Genomic DNA, 21,080 nt, shown 5'->3' with positions numbered 1-21,080 from the left:
CAATACATCTGGATCCAGGGAGGGCTTCTTAAGGAGGGGCCTCACCACCGCCTCCTTTAGGACCGCGGGGAAGGCACCCTCCCGTAAAGAAGCGTTTGTAATTCCCTGGAGCCAGGCTCGTGTACCCTCCCGAGCCGCCAGTACCAACCAGGAGGGACACGGATCCAATAAACATGTGGTTGCATTCAGTCTCCCCAGGTTCTTCCAATACTCAAGAGAATATGCATGAGAGTGACAAAAGGTTTCATTTTACCTCCTCTACACCGAGAGAAGCAATAACAGATCAATTCTTAATCCAGGAGTCTTCAAACTTGGTCCTTTTATGACTTGTAGACTTCAATTCCCAGAATTCCTCAGCCAGGCACACTGGCTGAGGAATTCTGGGAGTTGAAGTCCACAAATCATAAAAGGACCAAGTTTGAAGACCCCTGTCTTAATCAATCTCTTTTTTTCTAGAAAAGTCCAGCAAAATACTTTCCTCTCCCTTCTGTGGATCACACAAAATAGGACCCTATGAAAAGACCTAGATAGATCTTTCATTTTTATCAATATTTTGATCAAAGTTATCTTGCCTAGGTAGTGAAACAGTGCCCTCTATCTATCAGAGATCTGACCACTTTGCTGGCCTTTACTATTTTCTATAGTTGTATGTGTAGGACTCTTTTACCAAGATGCTTTAGCTGTTTTCATGAATTCTGGAGGAGGGGGCTATATGTCGCCCATTGGATTCAGGTTGCTATAATTTAAATAATGGTTTAAAAAATACAACACTTCCATCAAAATTCTGTCTGGATTTTCCAGAACTTGTAAAATACTCATTGTTACAGCTTACTTATTAAATCAAAAACTAAGTAATAGGCTTACTCTTTGAAATATGGTTTACATAAACTGGTATCTGATACAACTAGTAAAAAAACTATCTACTTCAAATATTAATATAATATCAGGTATAAAATTGTTCTTGAGTTTGAAAATATATGCTTCTACCATAATAGGTTAGCTAATCTCAAAATCACATGGAAATGGTTATCATTGAAGCAAAAGAATTCTCTGTCAAATATAATTTGCTCACATGAAAAGAATTAAATTTTTACACATTCATTAATCTGGATGAAATCTTAGAGGGCTAACTATGTGAAATAACTATATAAGAAACAATAAAAGCTCTCATGGCAACTCAAATACCAATATGTTTCTCATTGTGAACACAATACCTCACCAGAGGCAGGAAAGATCATCTTGATTATTTTTCCTACCAAACACACGAACCAACAGGATTAGCAAACATCAAGAGGTAATAAAATACTAGCAGTGAATGTAGATAAATTAATAAATGTAAGAAAATTGTCTATTATACAATGAAACAGCTATGGGCATTCATCCACAGATAAGTTTATTAGGGTAAGTAGTATATGAAACAAACATAGTATTCTTACTAACCTTGGGGAATGGTTATTTGAGGGACCATCTCTACCTATGCTATCAGGTCCAGCAGAAAAGCTCAACTATGGGTACCGCTTATATAGGGGGTTTCATCTGAGGGGACTCAGGACGAGAGCCTTTTCTACCTTGGCACCTGCTGTCTGGAATGTCATTGCCCCTGAGGTTAGAGCAGTGGTTCTCAACCTGTGGGTCGGGACCCCATTTGGGGTCGATCGACCATTTCATGGGGGTCGCCAAGCAAGGCTGTCCACCATTTTTTTTGTCCGCCATTTTTTCCCCCTTTTCCAGCTGGTGCCTTACCTCCCTTGGGCTGGGCCAGCTGGTGGTCGGCCTGCTCCGTCTCTGCCGCTTGCCAGCTACGCCTCAGCCGGCACAGGGGGCGGAACCACGCATGTGCGGTGCTCCCGGGCAGGGAAAGTCCTCGACTTACGACCGGTTGGGTAGTCCTCGACTTACGACCGGTTTAGTCCTCGACTTACGGCCGGTTTAGTCCTCGACTTACGACCGGTTTAGTCCTCGACTTACGACCGGTTGGGGTCGCGGCATTAAAAAGGTTGAGAACCACTGGGTTAGAGTGACCTAACCCCATTGGCCTTTCAGAGGAGCCTGAAGACATGGTTCTGGCCTGGGGACCAGTGGAGGTATGGAGCTGATAAGTTGGTTGTATTGTTTATAAACTGTTGGATGGTACTCTCCTAGATTTTCCAATTGTGTTTTTTGTTGTTGATTTTTGTTACTGTTTTTTTTTTTGTTATTCATTTTTTGTTTCTGCTTTTAACTTTGTTAGCCAACCAGGGTCACACGTGTGAGATGCCTGGACTATATACATTAAATAAATGATAGATGAGAAATATTAATATTCTGAATGAATTCTAGATTAACTGCTTGAAAATGGCAGCAACTAAAGGACTGAAATATATTTGTTTTTGAATGGTGCATTTCAAACTGTTACCTGTTTACTCTTTTTCTCAGAAACCAAAATAATATACAATATAAAATACAGTTTAACGTAAATACTTTTTAAAACCTAGTTGAACTACATAATCCATGTTTTTCTGCAGCAATACAAAAATATTTTTAAAAAAGAAAATACGTCAATCCATGTTGATACTAGGTTACTAAGTTCTGTAACAATATTATAAGGGCAGATTTGGCTAGGACAAGCTGAAATCTGGACCTACTGCTTGATCTGGCTTCTATATCTGAACTGTTCTATTGCAGTCTGTTGTTGTGTGTAAGCAAAGAAGTCCAGATCTATTATCAAAGGCCCATACAAGGCAACATTGACCAGAATAAATACTAAATGATTCGTGAATCCTTTTAGCTAGGAATTATAGTTAATGTACACAACTCTACCTTTGTTAAACTAATATTTAAGGAAGCTAAACAACTTAACAAATGCCTACTTAAAATCACTTGAATGCATGACAGTTGAGTTTGAACAGATACCATTATATTGTAGGAATCAGATATAAACAATAAGTTATATGATATTCTAAACTGAAATTGGAAACATGCTTAGCAATTGGTTTCTGATATAAAAAATCTTGTAACTTTAAAGTAATGTCAAGAAAATTATTGTGAAGTCTGGCATAAGGTTCATGAAATCGCGAGAGAATGTTGGTATTCTAGCGCTCCCTAAAAAGAAACTGCAGGTACTTCTCACTTAATGAACAATAATTCAGGCAAGAATTTCCATCACTAAGTGATGTAGCCATAAAGTGCAACATGATATGACTGCACAGATTAGTGATGTAAATTCTAGCATTCATGGCTGCTGTTGTTAAGCAAATCAGTCTGCGTCATTAAGTAAGGGTGTCACCACTGATAACCTCCTGCCGGATTCCCCATTAACTTTGCTGGTAGGAAGCCAGCAAAGGTTGCAGACGGTGATCTGTACGCTCTGATGTTGTAACTGGAAGCTGGACACTAAGGGCCCAGATCCCAATTGTGCAATTATATGCTGCAATCAACAGGAGTTCAAGGATGGGTGATAACTGTCACTTGTTCAGCACTATTTTAAGTGTGAGTGGTCACTCAGTGAGGACCACATCTACTGTAACTCAACCTGGTGGCAGAACATCAAAGCTTAATAAGTGATGGCCCAATCAGTAATGCTTCTTTTTTACACAAATAGCAATAGCACTTAGGCTTATGTACCACTCCATAGTGCTTTACAGCATTCTCTGAGCAGTTTACAAATGTCAGCATATTGCCCCCAACAATCTGGGTCCTCATTTTACCGACCTCGGAAGGATGGAAGGCTGAGTCCACATTGAGCCAATCAGGATCAAACCCCCGGTTGTAGGCAGAGTTAGCATGCAATACTGCATTCTAACCACTGCACACACATACACACACCTCATAAAAATCCACTTTGGGGGTTTAAACCTGTGCAGGAGGGAAATCCATGATATCCAGTATATAAACCAGCACACTGATAACATGTGCTCTCAGAATAGAATTCATATACAGTATAGGAAGTTCCCAGATTAAGAATGGGTTCTATTCCTAACTCTTTTCTTTAACCCAAATTTCGGAAGTCGGAACTTGTACTTACAGACTATGAATTACTAAAAATGGCAGATAATATTGTCCTTTCTTCAAGTGACAAAACATTGAAGCTATGCAATACTTTCACAAATTGACGAAAATGGACAGTATATTAAAAGCACATGGCTTCAGTGGTTCCTGAAAGCATTGCGCAGCTTCAGCATACTGTTGGCTTGAGGAGACAGTACAGGCAGCCTATTTGTATTCAGGGTTTGTCCTTCAGTTGGACATTCTTAACTGAGGGACTGCCTGTAATTGAAAGGCTTACAAGCCAAATTAAATTCTACTACCATCTTAAACATTTCTATAGCATAATGCTATATTCAACATAGTAAATAAAATTCTAATCTATTTCATTAAACTTACAAGATACACTTAAGTTGGGCCACAGGATTCCATCATCTATGGGATCTTTGGGATCCCTAAGGTACTACATCTCTGCTCCATGAATCTCGGCTACTGGTCTGCTTCTGAGGGTAGTTCAAGGTGTTAGTTATAACCTTTAAAGCCTTTAATGGCGTAGATCCAGGCTACCTGATGAATCATCTTGTCCCGGTAGGACACATCTGCCCTACTCATGTCGGCAAAGATAACCTAGTGCAGATCCCATCAATCAAAGAATTCTGACTTTCTGGATCCAGAAGAAGAGCCTTCTCTGCCACAGTGCCCACCCTTTGGAACATCCTATCCTCTATGCCAACCCTCCTACCCTTCTAGAGGAGCTTGAAGACCTGGCTCTGCCAGTTGGCCACCCACCCATCCATCTTTTCCATTTTTTATTTTATTGTTCTATTATTTTACTTCTGTTTTGTTTATACTCTTTCATTTCTTTATTGTTGTAAGCCACCTAGAGTACCCCCACAGTGAGATAAGTGGCAAATAAATTTAATAAATATATAAATATCATCTTTAAAATGTTTAAATTGATTTATAAACAATTTAGAAACAAGGGCACTATAATGCCATTCAGTACAAAGACTTCTGATCTATACCACAGAAGAGGATCAGCTTTCAATGTCAACTTATCAACTGTAACTCAACAGACCCGGACACCACCAGTTGCTGAGCTCCTAAAGAAATGCAAGCTTTCCATGGTAACTTATTAATGCTGGAGGGTGGGCGTGAGAGGTGTGTCTCTTGAAAGTGAAGAACATATTGTGAGCACTCTCACAAAATGACTGACAACAAGAATTATGTTAGGAAGCCAGGAGCTGCATGTCTTTGATATAGTGCAGCAAACAATATTACTGAGAATTCATCCACTTGCTTCCCACTTGGTCAAATAAGAATGATTATAGAACGCCTCTTAACAGAAATGTTGAAAAGCCACTGTAATGCATATTTAATTTTGGTAACTGAAGCTATTTTGGGAGAAAGTGCCTTTCTTTATGCTTGGTTTTTATTTCATATATTTGAAGCAATATATTTCATCTCACTTTCCAGGCCAATTAGGATACATGATTAAGCAGGTCAGAACCAAACTACTGTTTCTATTTGTGGAAGGGACAGAGTAGATGAAATTATCCAATTTCCATTATATGTAAACTACCTTGTTCCATTCTCCCCAATAATCAAGAACATTACTGAGAGGGAAAATAAGACATGGTAGCTTTCACAAATCTTATCTTCAGATTTCAGCACTATTTTCTTTACACCTTCATAACCCTAAACAGTTTTTCAGTAATGTATGGGCATAGCAACAAAATCTGATTCTGTATTTCCCTTCAGCAAGAAAATCCTTTATAGACCCACCTTGCTTAGTGACCGTCTGAAGTTATGATGGACCACCAAAAAGGTGGAATTTCAACAGCCACACATCCCCTCCTGTCTTGTGGTTTCATTTTGGGCACTTGGCAACTGCTCACATTCATAGCTGTTTACAAATCAGCATTTGTTTCTGGTTTCCAGTGTTTACTTCTGATTTCCAATGAAAAACGTTCATTTAATGACCAGCAAAAAATAATAATAAAATTAGGCAGTCACATGGTGACCCGCTTAATGGCTAGCATGACTTAGAACCATAATCCTGGACTCAATAATGGTTGTAAATTGAGGATTACTATAGTCAGAAATTCCAATATATGTAACTGGAAAGTTATAAAAGTAAGATCATACTCAGGCACCAACTATCTAGGAACTAGAAGAAATGGATCTGTCTTTTACATCTAGAGTGAAATGTTCTAGAAGACTCCAGGGAATTCAGCTTCATGCACATAATCTGCAGGTACTCCTACCACCAAATGCATGGGAACTAAACTAAATAGATTTAGTTTACTGTAAGATATTACAGGTAAAAGAATTATACCTAGCAGAAGTTTATTTGAAATATTATTCTTCAAGCCAGAACTTATTTCAGTCTGGCATGCAATCTGTGTTTTTTTCCCGTTGTCACATTTTAAAACTGTGAAATAGCTTTCATAAGCTGCTTAGAGATTTTGGCCATCCAGCAAGGAGGAATGTGATGGATGCTGTATGGTACATTTGCCAAAAGCATTAGAGAAAAATATAGAAGACCTGTTCTGCTAGAGTTGATGGGACAGCTAGAGATAATCAGGGAGAGGTGGTCCTTTAAACAGTATGGCTCATGTCATAAAGGGCTTTTAAACCCAAATCAGCACCTTGGTTTTGCCAATGGAACACATAATTGCCTACACCATCACATTTTGCACCAGATGGATGCTTCGTGATACTGTTCATGTAGAGTGTATTACAGTAATCCATCCAAGAGTTGATCAGAACATGAGTGATCATGAGCAGAGCCTCCCAATCCAGGAATGGGAGGAACCAGTATACAACATAAAGCTGTGCAAAGGCCCTCCTAGCCATGGCTGTCATCTGCTGTTTGAGTAACTGTTGCAAGTCTAGGAGGACCCCCAGACTGTATAAAGTCTGTTTGGGGCAGTGCAAATCTATCCTATAACAAAGATGGCAAAGTTCCTGAATTGGAGGGATCCCAAACCTTGGAGCCATTCAATCTTTCCAAGGCTCAGCTGAAGCCTGATGTTCCCCATCCAGTTCCCTATAACCTCCAGGCATTGGGACACAACATCAACAGCATCATTTAATTCCAAAGCAGAAGAAAGGTATACTTCGATATCATCAATATGATACCTCACCCAATGGCAATGGAGGATTTCACCCAGCTGCTTTATGTAGTTTTTGAATAGGAGAGAACACCAAACTCTATAGGGCACTACATAGAATTCATGTCAATTTCTATGAATTAGATAGCAACATGGGTGAGCTAATTCAAGAAGGTCTAGCAATTTACAACTATTATTAGCATTTTCAAAAAATGTGTTCATTATTAGGGTATTTTTATATTTACCATTAAAGATAGTTATTTATATTCAACTAATGTTAACATCTGATACCAAGATTAATCAGCCTTTTTCATTTTAGCTAATACCAATTAATTTTAGCCTTTTCAAATAATCAGAACAGTACTTTTACATGGATGGCAATTACATTTATATTCTCTAGTACCTTCTGGATTTTATTTAATCATTACATATTGTACTGAGCCTCTTATGTCACTGCTTAATATTCACCTTTGGGGAACTTTGGACTTCAGATTACCAAACACCTAGTAGCCTTTCCCACTGAGCCAGGCATGTCAAACTGCCAGCCCGCAGGCCAGATGCATCATACTGAAACCGCGCCCACCCCATTGCCGGCAATGGGGAAAAAGTCGCGATAATTCACATAGACATCACATGACGTCGCGAATTTGACATGCCTGCACTGAGCATTAGGTGCTAAAAGTTATCATATGTTCCCCATCACTGTGAAAGATCCTCCTTTTTGCAAATGGGGATTTTTTAATGCATTATTAAGCTAATTTTTACTCTGACATCTTAACAGTTAATAACAGCTATAGGATTAAACAACCTGTGAGGGAAACCTGGTATGGAAAGCCTTAGTTTTGAAGCAGAAATCTCCATCTCTGCAGCCAGTGTTCTAATAGTAAAAGTTTTGCAAATCTTATCCCAGAATAGGAGAAACTACATTCAGCTGCTCCTTCTACTTGCTATGAAAGGAATAATCATGTCAGGAAAGGAAAAACTTTCCTTTTCATCCTCACTAGAATAAACTCAACATGGTTGACAAAATGGCAGTTCCTCCACTATGAACTCTTCTCCCACTACACACTGGTCTCCATAGAAATGTCCCACCCATGGCTTTCCCTTGGTTATATATACAACACTAACACAAATAACAGAATGATTTAGCAACACCCTCCCAACATTTAGGAATTCACAATAAAATTCTTTGCCAGCAAGGAGAGGGATATAAATTCAGTATCATTTGGTACTGTCAGTTTTGTATTCATAAAGAAGCTATCACATAAAGTCCCAATTTTAAAAAACGAAGGAAAATAGGTGGTTATTTACAGCAATTCCTCAATCAGTTGGAGATGGAAGTTTTTAGTATTTTTCTGTGGCAAATTAGTCAAGAGTAATTTTAGAGCACCACTGCTCCTTTCAAACTTATTCTCAAAGGAAAGCTAAATGAAGTACTTATAAAGTACCACATCACTAACAGATGCATGAAAACTTTTCTTCTGTTCCCTTCATATAAATTATTCCTTGATTTTAAATTAGGAAGGGAAAGATGATTTTTTGCTGCAGAATGCATGTCACCAAGCTAAGTTACCAAAAAAACATTTTGCCAAACCCAGCAAGAGGATTTTTTTTTCCTGTTAGGAAAAAAAGCTAGATTTTTTTTCCTGTTGCTGCCTATTATTGCATATAAAATTTAACCTTCTCATAGTAAAAGTCTTTTTAAGCTTTTTAAGTTTCATAGGAAAACTTTTTTTCTGGGAAAAATGTTCTGTGACAATAGGGGAAAAAAGAATCAATTTTCCATATGCACTCAAAATAAAATTCTATTCAGGTACAGTTGTTTGGAATAGGATGTATAAGTACTGCTACGCCAGGCTCCAAGAATCTCTTGTGTCACTAGTATGTAACACCAGCACAAAGATCAAAATAACCATTAGGATATTTCATTGTAGTCTTTAACTTAAGGTGACATAGCTGACATTCCCAAAAGAAACTTGAGGTATTTGAGTTTTATAGAACTACATTCCGTGTACAAACCACAACTCTTTTGGCTTCCAAATAGCAAGTTACAAAGGAGTCATATACATAAAACTTAGAACCATCTACACTTCCTAAACGTAATGCTGCTGATAAGACAAAAATAGCACTGACTGGAAACATGGCTACTCTACAATACTCAGCATCAGATTATAAAGCTCCCACTTGACCCAGTTTACATATTAGTTACAATGTTCACCACAGATTTCTGTTGCCAAGTGAGCATACATATAAACGACTTCTATTAAAGACTACTGGGGCAAGAGTACAACTGAGTGACAGGTGAAACCTGAAGGGCTCAAAAGTATTTGAAAATTCATGCATACGATTTCAATGCACATATTTTCTGCACGCTTACGCATAGCTATCTGCACCCAAACAGGCCTGACGAAGGAGGGGGGGAGGGTAGTTATTATTAGCACTTCCAACAAAATTGCACGGTTTTGGTTTTTTTATATATATATCCCAGCCTAGATCTGATGCTGGCGGAACGAAATTGTCATTCCGTGAGGCGACAGACAAAAGCTCGTAGCTGTGTGCCGGGGTAGCACAATAAAGCCGCAACCCTGGTTCACTTTGTAAGGGCTGTCCCCCCTTTTTACCCATGCCTCTTTTTTTCCCTTCGCTATTGAAGGGCACCATTGTCCTCTACATGCAGTTATTTCTGCTACGGTTATAAAAAAAAAAAAAAAAAAAAAAAAGGCCGGCCTCTCAAGCCTCTTTCGTTTTATTATTCTCCCACCCCTACAACCGCCTAAGACGGCTAGTGTGGCGGATTTTTGTCCTTTTTATCGGGAAGAGGAGAGCAGCGGCGGCGGCGGCGGCTTTAGCGTCCCGTTTCCTCCCTCGGCAGGCCCGCGGCGCTTTACAGACCCGGCTCAGGTACCTTTCTCACGGAGCTATTCAGGGCGCGGGTCCACCTTCTTTTTTTTTTTTCCTCTCAGGGCACAAGAAGGGGGCAGGGAGAAGCGAGATTTGGCACCGGTAACTACCGTCTCCGGGGCGGGCTTAAGAGTCGCCCCCGTCAGTATGAAAGCACCAATCCTCCCGGCCACGCGCGTGCGTGAGGCCGACCCTCCCAGCCCTTCACATCCCTTGGCCGGCCGGGCCTGCTAAAGCCGCCAATTGGCTACCGCAGGCATGGATTCCCGCACTACAAAAGGAGCAGAGGGAGAGAGAAGGGCTCGCTCGCTCGCTCGCTCGTTGTCGGCCCTCCCGCCCTCACGCCCCACGACGTCCTCATTCCGCCACTTCGAAACCCTTTGGCCGCAAGCCTCCTTTGCAGGGCCGTTGAACAGGATTGATGCCTCCAAGCAGTAGTCTGCGGCATCTCCCTTCTCCGCCCCGCTCTGGAAGCAAAAAAAAAAAAAAAAAAAGGCCGTAGAGTCCGAGAGAGCCCGAACCGGGATTGATTTAAGGAGGGGAGGAGGACCGCAGCCACCGCCGCTCGGGCCCTCTGCGCATCTATGGTGATGGTGACGACGGAGCCGTTTGCAGTCCCATGAAGGACGTGACCCGGCCTACCCTGCCAAACCAACCTGAGGGCGAGGCGGAGCTGGACGAGGAGGTTTCACTCCGAACGAGGCAGACACGCACGACGAGAGACGGGAAGCACCTCACGCAACAGCGTGCTCAGCCGCCGGGTAAATATACCCGTTGCGCAGCCTAACCCTATTGAAAGGCCACATCCAATCAGCTGCCGGCCAAGTTCCCATCTCGGAGATCGATAGGCCACAAGAAAAAAGGGGACGGACAGCTTTCAGAAAGGCAAAGAAATAATCCAATAGCGTTAAGGGAAGCACGGGAACGAGGAGCAAGATTGATGCCTGCAATAACCAATAATTGCCGGCAAAAGGCCTATTAAGGCAGGAATAGAAGAAATAGATTCAGGCGAAGACCAACGAGACGACGCTACCTTCATTATTAGGAGAAAGATGCCGCGGAGGCGTGGCTAGATAGCCCGCCAAGGATAGGTGCGCTGCACGGTTGAAACTCTAGATAATCAAGACTCGGAAACCCCGTGTAAAAAAGGGCGTTGCTACGGATCAGTACCGGGCGCAGAGTCCAATTACAGTACGACGAACGGTAATGTATGATTGACAGAATTGGGATGTGGACCGATTAAGGCAGGAAAGCACCTCACCGTGAAACGAGTCCGGTTCCGAGTGAATAAACGGGAGGGGGAAAAGTGGGCTCCTTGCATCATGCCCCTCCCACAAGCCAGTCTTGGGCTGCCTTCTTGTTCGTTGAAAGCTCAAGTCCGTATTGCTGGCTCTGATCCGGCTTGAACGACTGAACTCACGGTGGTCGCAGAACGCGGACCTGATAATATCTCTTCTCGACCTTTAATTAACTCCACAGACGGGCGCCGAGACCTGTAGAAGCAACCGATGTGCTCACGCCCCCAATAGACTTTTTATGTTTGTCATAACAGAATGAAAAGTTCGATCAAAGTACACCCACAAGTTTCAAATGAAGATTTAGGCTTTAAAAGTAGGGCTTGCCCCAGTCTCTCAAATGGATTTCCCATTTTAATTTCTGTTCACAAGTAGTAAGGGTTATATTATTCCAGAGCCATCTTCAGTATGATGCTTTTGCAGTGTGACTACTACCGGTAGACTAGTATTGACAGCAATCAATATACAAGTAGTCCTTGACTTATAACCACAACTGGGACCAGAATTTCTGGGATTAAGCAAGGCTATTGTTAAATGTCTTGCCTGATTTTGTGACCTTTTCTGCCATAAGCAAATCTCTGCAGTTGGTAAGTTGATGAAGCAGTCATTATGGGGCAATCCAGTTTTTCCCCCATTGAGTTTGCTGGTCAGAAGCTGACTAGGAAAGTTGCAAATGCTGATCACATGACCCTGGGATGCTGCAACCATAAATACATGCTGGTTGCCATATGCCTAAATTTTGGTCATGTTATCATGAGGATGCTATGATGGTTTAAGTGTGAGGATAAAGTCATAAGTCACTTTTTTTAGTGCCGGTGTAATTTCTGGTCATTAATTTGTCTAGTCATTAACTTGTCGTAAGCAAATGGTTATGAGTTTGTTTAGGAGACAAGTCAAGGGCTATTTGTATATAGAGACAAGCGGAAGGATCTCCAGCAGAGCCTGTAGAGTGCCCTGGGGCTTAAAAAAAATTAACAACCCAGCTGTAAGGTGAAAACAGTTTTTCTTTAAATCTTGATAAGTTAAAGTACAACCCTTCGAAAAATGTGTTCCCTCACTTTAAAGAAGGCTGCTTGCACTCTACAGTAATATTGTTAGGACTCATATAAACACCTGTTGTTGCCAATAATGTTTTATATATTTCATAGCCATACACAGACTTTGGGAGGATAAATAAAAAAAATCACACATTACTGTACACTACTGTAATATCAGTTGTCCATGTATGATCAATAGGATAACTAAAAATGATAATTCCACATGTATAATTTAAATGGTATGTTCAGCATCAGAATGACTACGTGCAAAAAAGATCAAACCTCAAAAGTTACACAAAAGTTTCAGGAATTGTGCTTTTTCAACAAAGTAAAATCCTGCCAAACAATTTTATAGAAATTCTGTTTTGCCTTACTTCTGTTCAACTCTTGTACATTTTAACCAGAGCTGTATGGCCCTTTGCAGAAAGTGATCAAAACTATTTTTGTATTCTTGCAACTAAATAATAAAAAGCTCCACTAATAGAAAGCAATCTGATCTGAATTAAATGCTACTGAATAATACAGGGACAAAGGTAAGTTTTCCAGTTGATAGTTTAAAATGCTGTTACTTAGATTCTAGTTAATGGGAAGATATAACTTCTCATTTATCCATTATTTATCATAGTACTGATGTAGGCTTTTTAAAAAACAAAATAGTTCCTACTTTTTCTACTATAATTGTATGCTCCCCAATATTCCAAAGTGCAGAGAATAATAGACATTCAATAAATAGCATACTGGCTGTTATGATTTTAAATTGTGTTCCATCTACAAATTTCCTGAAAAATTCACTGGTATTGATCATCTAACAGCACATGGTGGGTTTTTTTAAATCTTTTCCTGCCTACCTAGGTTTGCACCAAACGTGGAAAGATGAACATAACTTTAATATGTAGATGTAAGAAAGGTATTATCAAATAATAAACATTCAGTCAGAATGTGTTCCTTAATATTTCAAATGCTTAATATTCCCTTGCTTTAAAATTCTTAAAAATACAGAGTTTCTCCAAGCAAAGGGTCCTAGTGGTGCCAGCCATCAAAATATATTGTTTAGCATTTTCATCTTTTCCTTCCTTAATGGATTTTCAATGGGAAGAAATGCCACTTCCAACTCTGTAATTCAATAGCTATTGTTCAAGAGTATTGCGGTATCAGGATGTTAAAAAGGGTCTAGCATATCATACCTCAGGAAACAAAGGTACTTTGGACACTCTGCAAAATAATTGGATAGCATAAAGGTTGAAAAAAGCAACAAAATGAAATAACAGTAGCACGTAAATAGTTTTAACAGGGTGTTCAGTGTAGAATCAAAAATAACATCCTCCCTGAAAAGCCATTAACATTTCTAACATTTCTATATTTATTGGAAGTTGAGTAATTTTGGATGAAAACAAATTGATTTTGTATGTATCATGATAGAAGCTCCTGTTATTTTAACTTTAACTTTATTGTCACTTTGAATGTACACTAATTAGTATACGTTAAAATGAAATTTCATTGCATACAGCAGGGATCTCCAACCCCCGGTCCATGGACCGGTACTAGGCCGCGGCGTGTCAGCAACTGGTCTGCACAAATAGAGCCTATGCTTGTTTTGCAGGCAGCACACAAAACCACGCCCCTTCCGGTCCGTGGAAAAACTTTTCTCCAGGGAACCAGTTCCTGGTGCCCAAAAGGTTGGGGACCTCTGGCATACATCTCTCAAGGATCACCACCTCCCATATACACTACATAAATATGACAAAAATAAATACAGAATTATGCATATACCCACATATATTATAGGGCACAGAGAAACAACCGTCTAGTTCGGGTTATGTGCTTGGTGAGAAAAACGAATCTTGTGAGTTTACCAGACGGATGGCATAGGTAAAGCTGTTGGCTAGTCCTGCTAGAAATACTTTGAAACCTCCTCCCAGAGGGGAGAACACAAACAGACCGTAAAGTGGGTGTGTGGGGTCTCTAACAATGCTTTGAGCTCTAAGCACATAGTGCTTATAAGCAGCATCCTGGATACCAAGGAGCGAGCTTACTATGATCTTCTCGGCTGTCCTTACCATTCTCTGTATGGACTTTCTACCTGAGGCACTGCTGCCACCAAACCAGACAGTGATGCAGTTTGTTAAAATGCTTTCAATCGTGCCTCTGTAAAAAGTGGCCAAGACAGAAGGAGTAAGATGTGCCCTCCTCATCCGACACAGGAAATGCAGATGCTGGTTTGCATGCTTCACTAAGGATGTTGTGTGGAGAGACCAATTCAGATTGTTAGTTATTTGCACCCCTAGATACTTAATACTGATGACCACCTCTACAGCTGCATCCTTGATACTGAGCGGAGTATGACTGTGCCGGCTCTTTCTAAAATCTACAATGATCTTTGTTTTATCAACATTTAGAACCAGGTTACTTTTATTGCACCAGAGCCTTCACCTCTTCCCTATAAGCATCTTCATTATCATCCCGGATAAGACGGGATGTTTGATGTTCTCTCCAGAGCATCTGACAACATTTATTTAAAATAGGAAGTCAGGTATATATATCTATGAAGCTTTATCCTTCATTTATGGCAAGACAGATATATGACACATTTTGATCCTTCCCTTCACTTGGAGTAGCTCTCAAAGAGACTTTGTTTTCTATTAGATCCTTGCAAACATTGGACTGGCATTTTGTTATCTCTAATCCCCTCATTTGTTCTCAGATATAAAATACAGCACACTGCACACTGCTAATTCATAAATCGGTAGCTTGGGACATGCATTTACAGATGAAATAAATGATCACAGAACCTACATTCCTTTTAAATAACCTGAAACCATATCTAATTATTAGCCTTCTAGTATAAAGATCACTTACATCATAGCTTCAAACCACAACAAATTAATCTTCCCCCTTCTGGTAAGGGATCTTTGTCACAATTTGGTAACTTCTAGAGCAAGGGTATCAAACTCGATTGTGTCACGTGACGTATCGTGATATATCGTGACATTTTTTGCCTTTGCGGAGCTGGGGTGGGTGTGGCCTGCGCATGATGCATCCAGCCCACAGCAACCAGTTCAACACCCCTCTTCTAGAGAGAAACAGACTGTACTTCAGAATTTCCAGCCCACATGGCCTTTTGGAATTTGGGAATCCAGCCTTTGTGGAAGAAGCTTTTATTAAAAGAATTGCCTTCCTCTAGCCATGGTCACTCAGCATTTGCTCACTGCTCCCACCCTAAATTCTGCATTTTTAAGTGTAGAAAGGCGAGGATCCCCATACGCTGAACTTAATCATACCATGTGCTTTGTTTGACAACAGAACATAATTCTTTCCTATTGCCTTCTTCCAGATGTCTCTCAACTTCCCAGTCAAGCCAATGGTCCTGACATTTTCTAGTGTCTCATTGAATTCTAAAGGTCAACTAAATTCCTACCTGCTATAGCTATTGTAAGACTATAGCATAATCCTGTAAATCTCTTCTCTGAACAACTCATTTTATTTACAACTCATAGACAGCTAAATCAACTTTCCATGCTTTTTTTAAAAAAAATAAGGTACATATTATTAAATTGCCTTGTCTTCAAAATAGCTTAAGAATTTCAAAGAGGATTTTCAAGTTCAGCTTTTAATGTAAGTATATTCAAAATAGATTTAAGGTGTTTTAATGATTTTTAATAAAATAGCTTAGATCAAATGTCAAGATATATTTTAAGATATCCTAAATGTAAACATTGTAAGATATTTAAGATTTACATTTACATATTTACATTTAAGATATGTATAATGTAAAATATATAACATTGCCATGGAGTATTTTTAACAAACTTTTTAAAATGTTCCTTTTATTAAGTATTAATTATTAAAATCAAAGGAACATGCTAATTTAAAATCCCAAGGTCTTAATATTTTATAATGTCTTATAAAATGTTCAATGTTAATAATAGTTTCTAATATACTTTAAGTAGTTAAACTAAACTTCACAAATTTTGGAGAATTTTATATCTGGCAAATCACTAAGGATGTGAAAGTTGAGAATGTCATTCATTATGGAATTTACACTAAGCAACTAGTTCTGGATATACAGTATTGCTCTTCTGACAAATTACAAGTAATGTTTTTGAATATTAGCATTCAGTTTTTCTTTAGATGTAATTAAATGTAATTATAGGTTTCCACTATGCTGCAGTACAAATGAAAACACCAATTATAAAAACAGCATTGAAACTACAATATAAATGAACTCAGTTAATAGGATTTAAAAAGCTTATATATTTTTTAAAAAGTTTGCTAGCATGCAAGCTTCTATTTAAGCTATTTATAATTTTGCTTGTATTTCAGTTTCCACAGATTTTAACATGCTGTAGGATTATTTCTGATAACATTGGCAAAAGTCAGAATTGTCTCCTGCAGGTAATTACCATAAAGTTCCAAAATTAGCAATAAACACATTATCCATTTTGAAAATAATACATTATCCATTTTGCACATGGCAAACAGAGATTCCTGTTAGTCTTTGGTAGCAAAAAATGAGTCTGGTAGAATCTTTTCCAACTAATACAGTTTATTAAAAGATGATTTGAAAAGCTTCTCCCAGATCCTTGTCTTGATATCCAAGGTTATTGCATCAGTCAAGGAAAATCTGACTTTTCCTGGAATGGAACCATATTGAAAGGTCCCCATAACCAGCAATGGCAGAGATGATGGTGAAGAAGCGGCAGCAAGCTCACATCTTAATAATAATAATAATAAAGTTGGAAGGGACCCCCTGCTCAGGCAGGAAACCCTATACCATTTCAGACAAATGGTATATATATATATCCATTCTAGGTTGCTTCTCTCCTTAATTAGTTTCCATCCGTTGCTTCTTGTCCTGCCTTCAGGCACCTTGGAAAATAGTTTGACTCCCTCTTCTTTGTGGCAGCCCCTGAGATATTGGAACACTACTATCATGTCCCCCCCTCGTCCTTCTCTTCATTAAACTAGACATACCCAATTCCAGCAGCCTTTCCTTATATGCTTTAGCCTCCAGTCCCCTAATCATCTTTGTTGCTCTTCTCTATACTCTTTCTAGAGTCTCAACTTCTTTTTTACATCGTGGTGACCAAAACTGAATGCAGTATTGCAAGTGTGGCCTTACCAAGGCATTGTAAAGTGGTATTAATACTTCACGTGATCTTGATTCTATCCCTCTCTTAATGTAGCCTAGCACTGTGTTGGCTTTTTTGGCAGCTGCAGCACACCGCTAGCTCATATTTAAGTGATTGTCCACTAGGACTCCGAGATCCCTCTCACAGTTACTGCTATTGAGCAAGTCTGTCCAGATCCTCCTGTATCCTAAGCCTGTCTTCTGGAGTGTTGGCTATTTCTGCCAGCTTGGTGTCATCTGCAAATCTGATGATTTCCCCATCAAACAACTGTTTGGAATGACTACTTTTCCTTTTATTTTCCAGCATTTTTTACTATTTTTAAGTTCGGAGTAAACAAAGAAACAAGCACCCTTTCTTCCATTTTCTGTCCCCCTCTGAGCTTATTTTCTTGTTGATCATTTTACTAAACATCATTGTTCTTTTGACTTGTGCTGTTTTTGTGTTTTTTTAGTTTGTTTAGCCCAAAGGATAGCCAACCAAAGAACCTTAAAAATATATAGTATGGTCAGTAAATTTAATATTTTGATAAATATTGATCAGCTACTGTAGAAGTTGGTACTCTTGCTACATTGTCTGTGATTCAAAGATAAGGTTTCAATCTGGAGAATAGTTGCATTGGATTCTTCCAGAAAACATCGGGCAAAACAAGACTGGGAAATTGGAAAACATCCCCAGAATAAGGCAATGGCAAACTATTTGAGTAGCACTGACAAAACTACCTGGACCTGTTATGGACATGCACAACAACATAAAAAGCAAGCAACATTGTATACATTATTATGCAAATAAAGTGGCTTGCCCTCTTGCCTTCTTATGGATGTCTAAAGAGATGCCCATAAAGTCACCAGGAATCATTTGGAAATATTTTACCTTCCTATTTTTTAATTTTTAACTTTCTTAAGAACAAATAAAAAGTACAGCACTTTGCAAATAATGTAAATAAGATTAAAGAATGCTAATAATTAAATTATACAAACTAATAGCATAAGTATCAGAAAACAAAAGTGGAACAAATAAAAACCAGTGAAATTCAGTAAAATTAACCTACTTGTTGAATTATGTTGGTATCATACATGTGATAATAATAATAATAATAATAATAATAATAATAATAATAATAATAATAATAATAATAATAATAATAATAATAATAATAAAGTTGGAAGGGACCTTGGAGGTCATTGAGTCTAACCCCCTGCTCAGGCAGGAAACCCTATACCATTTCAGACAAATGGCTGTCCAGTCTCTACTTAAAAACTTCCAGTGTTGGAGCATTCACCGCTTCTGGAGGCAAGTTGTTCCATTGGTTAATTGTTCTAACTGTCAGGAAGTTTCTCCTTAGTTCTGTTTCTGAAAGCCGAGATCAGTGATTTTGTAATACTGTAAAGGATACTCCAATTCTTCATTCCAAATATCTTGCATATTATATCCAGTTATTATGTTTAAAACTGCTGATAATACTGTTCAATATTAAACCAGTTTTTCTAATCAAATAATTGACCTGATTCAAATATATTTGTTAGGACACTACTACAAATATACAGGGTGAGTTCAGATGTGCTAACCCATGAGTGAAAAGCAGTGGTTGTGTTCATGCCATACTAAGCCCAGACAAATGTCTGTGGAGATTCTCAGTCATCCAGGTCATAGTTATCTCAAAGATGCTTTTTTCACAAAGCGATTGGACTTTCTTGGTTTTTTTTAGAAGATATTTTGCTTCTCATCCAAGAAGCTTCTTCAGCTCTGACTGGATAGTGGGGAATGAAAAGATTTATACTCCTTGCAGACAGCTGTTGAAAGGACTGTATTGTAGACTGGAGACAGATGATGTCATATCCCTCCCCCTCTGTTGAGAGAAGGCTGTTCAATATTGACATAGATGGCCTCTTTGACCNATGTCTTGAGGGCGCGGCGGAAAGTAAGGAGATCCGGAATCATCCGGATCTCGGGGGGTAGTTCGTTCCAGAGGGTGGGGGCACCCACAGAGAAGGCCCTCCCCCTGGGGGTCGCCAGCCGACACTGTTTGGCCGACGGCACCCTGAGGAGACCCACTCTGTGGGAGCGTACCGGTCTATGGGAGGAAATCTGAGGCATAGACAGCTAAATCAACTTTCCATGCTTTTTAAAAAAAAAATAAGGTGCATATTATTAAATTGCCTTGTCTTCAAAATAGCTTAAGAATTTCAAAGAGGATTTTCAAGTTCAGCTTTTAATGTAAGTATATTCAAAATAGATTTAAGGTGTTTTAATGATTTTTAATAAAATAGCTTAGATCAAATGTCAAGATATATTTTAAGATATCTTAAATGTAAACATTGTAAGATATTTAAGATTTACATTTACATATTTACATTTAAGATATGTATAATGTAAAATATATAACATTGCCATGGAGTATTTTTAACAAACTTTTTAAAATGTTCCTTTTATTAAGTATTAATTATTAAAATCAAAGGAACATGCTAATTTAAAATCCCAAGGTCTTAATATTTTATAATGTCTTATAAAATGTTCAATGTTAATAATAGTTTCTAATATACTTGTAAGTAGTTAAACTAAACTTCACAAATTTTGGAGAATTTTATATCTGGCAAATCACTAAGGATGTGAAAGTTGAGAATGTCATTCATTATGGAATTTACACTAAGCAACTAGTTCTGGATGTACAGTATTGCTCTTTTGACAAATTACAAGTAATGTTTTTGAATATTAGCATTCAGTTTTTCTTTAGATGTAATTAAATGTAATTATAGGTTTCCACTATGCTGCAGTACAAATGAAAACACCAATTATAAAAACAGCATTGAAACTACAATATAAATGAACTCAGTTAATAGGATTTAAAAAGCTTATATATTTTTTAAAAAGTTTGCCAGCATGCAAGCTTCTATTTAAGCTATTTATAATTTTGCTTGTATTTCAGTTTCCACAGATTTTAACATGCTGTAGGATTATTTCTGATAACACTGGCAAAAGTCAGAGTTGTCTCCTGCAGGTGATTACCATAAAGTTCCAAAATTAGCAATAAACACATTATCCATTTTGAAAATAACACATTATCCATTTTGCACATGGCAAACAGAGATTCCTGTTAGTCTTTGGTAGCAAAAAATGAGTCTGGTAGAATCTTTTCCAACTAATACAGTTTATTAAAAGATGATTTGAAAAGCTTCTCCCAGATCCTTGTCTTGATATCCAAGGTTATTGCATCAGTCAAGGAAAATCTGACTTTTCCTGGAATGGAACCGTATTGAAAGGTCCCCACAACCAGCAATGGCAGAGATGATGGTGAAGAAGCGGCAGCAAGCTCACATCTTAATAATAATAATAATAAAGTTGGAAGGGACCCCTGCTCAGGCAGGAAACCCTATACCATTTCAGACAAATGGTATATATATCTCCATTCTAGGTTGCTTCTCTCCTTAATTAGTTTCCATCCATTGCTTCTTGTCCTGCCTTCAGGCGCCTTGGAAAATAGCTTGACTCCCTCTTCTTTGTGGCAGCCCCTGAGATATTGGAACACTACTATCATGTCCCCCCCCTCGTCCTTGTCTTCATTAAACTAGACATACCCAATTCCAGCAGCCTTTCCTTATATGCTTTAGCCTCCAGTCCCCTAATCATCTTTGTTGCTCTTCT

The 21,080-nt window shown here is 38.7% G+C and overlaps 1 protein-coding gene across 2 annotated transcripts in view; it reads right to left on the bottom strand.

Annotated features, from left to right (window-relative positions):
- The window catches only part of G3BP1 (G3BP stress granule assembly factor 1), a 31,668-nt gene extending 20,943 nt beyond the window's left edge, over positions 1 to 10,725 (bottom strand). For both annotated transcript variants that reach the window (XM_015822344.1, XM_015822345.1), the window contains exon 1: positions 10,637 to 10,725. The gene's annotated coding sequence lies outside the window, so the exon portion shown is untranslated. The remainder of the gene's footprint in view (positions 1 to 10,636) is intronic.
- Between the last annotated feature and the right edge of the window lie 10,355 nt (positions 10,726 to 21,080).

This window comes from Protobothrops mucrosquamatus, unplaced genomic scaffold, assembly GCF_001527695.2.
Source record: "Protobothrops mucrosquamatus isolate PMUCROS unplaced genomic scaffold, P.Mucros_1.0 scaffold1527, whole genome shotgun sequence".
Classification (NCBI taxonomy): Eukaryota; Metazoa; Chordata; class Lepidosauria; order Squamata; family Viperidae; genus Protobothrops; species Protobothrops mucrosquamatus.
Note: the sequence above shows the minus strand (reverse complement) of the source record. Positions and strands in the feature narration are given on the sequence as shown.